A 3,912-nucleotide genomic window follows, 5' to 3' on the forward strand; every position below is an offset into this window, starting at 1 on the left:
TTTTTTTTTAAATACAGTGTTTTCTCTCTCTGTGTGTTTATTGGGCTGTCAGTACCCATGGTGACTTTTAAATTTTGTACTCAACCACAGAGCAGCATTCTCCATAGCCCCGACTCCAACCCAGCAGTCAGACAATGAGACAATTTGGGGGTGAAGGTAACTGTTGTTTAAACATTGATTTTGGACTGAATCCAGTGCCAGATGCTCACAAACCCTGGATCATTTCCAGGTCTGGAGCCTCCATCAGTTTGTGTCTTCTCTGTGTTGGGACACTCCGAGAAGCCTGCTTTACCTGAGAGGAAGCAGAATACAGAGACGTTGACTGTGGATTCTGGACTTGTCCTACTTGGTTTCAAATCTGATTATTACTACTGATTTCCTGTGTGACCCTGTGCAAATTACTTACTCTCTCTGCATCTTAGCTCCTTTATCTGAAAATGGAGATAATAATAGTACCTTCATAAGACTGTCTTGAGGACTGTGTGAGACGATATAGTACAGGGTGCTTAGGAGCACATGTTAGTTATTATTTCCCTTTAAAGCACAGGGAAGAAACATCAGAGACTATGTAATCTAAACTTCTTATTTTATAGGCGAGGGATTTGTTCAGAAAAAACACATGTTCCTGTCTGCTTCTTTGCTTTAGTAACAACAATCTCTCTGATTCCTTTTCCATCATCGGAAAATGATAGATACAGTGGTAGGTGTATAGATCCCAAAGGCAGGAGAAGATGGTCAACTTTCATGCCCTCATGGTTTTCAATTCAAAATCTTTTGGTACCTTACTCTGTGAGATCAGAGGTGATGACAAAGAGGCATTTTCAGTAGGCCCTTTCCCTGCCCATTTCTACAAAAGCCATGTATCATGACTGAGAGATATTTAATGGACAGACATCCATAATTCTGGAAAAGCAGGAATATTCCAAAAGATTTTCTGTCCTAGGATGCCCAGGAGCAGCAGGTGACTTCCAGTGACTTATACTGAGCCAAAGTGTGAAAACTGTTTGGCCCTCTGCTTCTCCTCTGTATTAATAGTCTGCTAGAGCACACTGCACACTGGGTGGTTTAAATAAGATGAATCTATTTGCTTATAGTTCTGGAGGCAGGCAGCCCAACATCAAAGTGTCAGCGGGGTTGATGTCTCCTGAGACTCCTCTCCTTGGCTTGTGGATGTTTGCCTTCTCTCTGTGTCCTTCGTATGGCCTTTTCTCTATGTGCATGAGCCCTGGTATCTCTTCCTTTTCTTCAATGGACACTAGTCACATTGGATTAGAACTCGTTGGATTAGACCTCATTGGATTTATGACCTCATTTAACTTTGATTACCTGTACAAAGGTCCAATCTCCAAATATAGTCATTTCTGTGGCACTAGGATGTAGGGCTTTAACATATGAATTTGGTGGAAAGACACAGATTAGTCTACAACACCCTCATTTTTTCCAAAAACCTCTATTGAGAGTTAACTAAGTGCCATGTGATAGGTTCTGCGGGAATGAAATTAAAAAACAAATTAGCCATACTGGCATAAATAAATAATTCCTTCCCAGTGGGAGAGAAGAGACAAATTTTCCATGATGTGGAATATCAAACAATTTATGTGGCTATTCTGTCATCAGGGAAGTGGATGATAACACCTCTTTCTTGAAGAGTGAGCTGTGTATAGTGACTTCCTTTCAAAGAGTACTGTATGAAAAAGAAGGAAAAAGAGGGACATTGCCTGTGAAATAGTACCTTGGCCAGGTGATCCACAGTCCCAGGTCATGCTGACAGTATTTGCCCTAGATATATGGTATGCTGTGGTTAAAATGGCACTTGACCTTTGCGGTCTTCCTCAAGATCTCGCAACTCCAGTCTGATAATGAGAAAAACATCAGCTAAACCCAAATTAATGAATATTCTACAAAAACTAACCAGGTCTCCCCAAAACTGTCAAGATCATAAAAAACAAGGAAAATATGAGAAGCTATCACAACCATGAAGAGGTGACAGATGACTAAATATAATGTGGTATCCTGGAATAGAAAAAGGGTATCAGAGAAAAACCAAGACAATCTGAAAAAAGCAGGACTTTAGATAATAATGTATCAATATTATTCAGTAATTGCACAAGTGCACCATACTAATGTCAGATGTTAATCAGAGGGGAAACTTGATGTGGGATTTATGGAAGCCATCTGGACTGCCTTTACAATTTTTCTGTAAATCTAAATCTATCCTAAAATAACAAAGTTAGACGCTGCCAGCCCTGGGGCAGTGGAGATAGAAGAGCTAACTGACAGAAATAGGATTTGAGAAGTGCTATGGTGAAGGTCCACCCATTGCCGATTGCAGGTGGCTTCTTGTGGAAGAGCGGATACCTGGACGCAGGTCACTGGTCTCAAGGACAGTAGTGAGGATGTGCTCTACATGCTTGTAGGAGCCCAGAGGAGGGAAGCCCTACTGTGCTGGGAAACAGAAGCCCTAGGGGAAAGCTTTTGGGGAAGGTGACATTTGAGTTTTGAGGAATAGTAGAAATTAGCTAGATGCAAATGGGAGAGGGAGGAGTGGAAATGAAGAGGGCATTGTGTGCAGAAGGAACAGCAAATTACACAAAGGTCTGGAGGCCTCAGCGTAAGGTTCTGCAAAGGCAAGTGTAGGTACAGAGAGGTGATGAAAGTCAGGGTGAGCAGGTAGGTACTTTGTGTGTTATGTTAAGGAATTTGGGTTTTATCCCTAATGCAATGGGGAGTAGATGAAGGAATAAATAGGCTCAGCAGGGCAAAGAGAAAGGCAGTGAGGGGCAGGGCAAGGGAAGCTGAGAAAGAAGCCCCTCCTGGTGGAACTTTGATCTGGGAGGAAGGTGAAGGGCAATTCCCTCATGTGACTGGTTAGGGAATGGTGACTAGTTAGTTATTGGGAAGGCCAAAGAGACTGGGGAGAGAAGAGTGCATGGCAGTGGCACTTGCTTTTCTGTGGGCTGAGCCCAAAGGTGGTGTGAGTGTCATCTTCTCCTCCCAACCAGAGGGAGCTGGAGGAAGCAGTGTAGGACTTGCTGGTGGGTATGTTCCAGCTGTCACAGGTCCTCTGGAGCAGTGGTTCTCAGCCTTCCTAATGCCCCAGTGTATTTTCATTGTTAAAAAGGGGCCGTGACCCACAGGTTGAGAACTGCTGCCCTGGAGAATGCAGTTCTTCCGGGGAACCTCCTCTTGGATGTTTAGTTCCATGGAGTATGCATGAGGAAAGTGGTGGGAGAGAGAATTTGCTTTTTGCTCAACAAGACGAGGCTTCTCTGGGCTCAACCAGGAACAAATCTAGAGTCATCTCAGGGTATCTCCTGTTGGGCATCTGTCCGAGACAAATGCATGTGGGATGGGAGTAGGATGTCCATGGCCCAGAGTATCTCCCATATCACCCCAAAGATTCAGAGAGTGTGTGTGTGTGTTTTGGGGGGGGGGATTAAGAATTTCCCTGGGGCCTGTTAGGATAAAAGGAAGATATCCTTTTAGGATATCCTTGGAGGATATAGGATATGGAATGCAGCCTGGGCTCCTAGGACCTTGTTTATGGTTCATGGGCACTTTGAGGTACACTTAGGACAGATTACAGTGTTCATGGTGGACAAGGGTAATGAAATGAGCCCTTAGTGAAGGGCAAAAACTCCACAAACCTCCCGAACCATGCATGAGAGTTCTGCAGTTGGAAACACTGGATTAATTGGATGGATTAATTGCCTTCAGAGCCTAAAACATGTTGCTACAAATTTAGGGTTTTGTTATTAATAAATCCCACACGATTTAACAGACATTGAAGCAGGAAGCTAGAGCCTTTTCAGGGCAGAGAGAATTTTAATCATTGACTAGTCTTTCCCCACCAGTCCCAAAAGTCATTGTTTAGTAAGTATAGGAAACTTTTGACTCTGGCCCTCCTTTGCA

This window comes from Otolemur garnettii, unplaced genomic scaffold, assembly GCF_000181295.1.
Source record: "Otolemur garnettii isolate 467f Iridium unplaced genomic scaffold, OtoGar3 scaffold00040, whole genome shotgun sequence".
Taxonomy (NCBI): domain Eukaryota; kingdom Metazoa; phylum Chordata; class Mammalia; order Primates; family Galagidae; genus Otolemur; species Otolemur garnettii.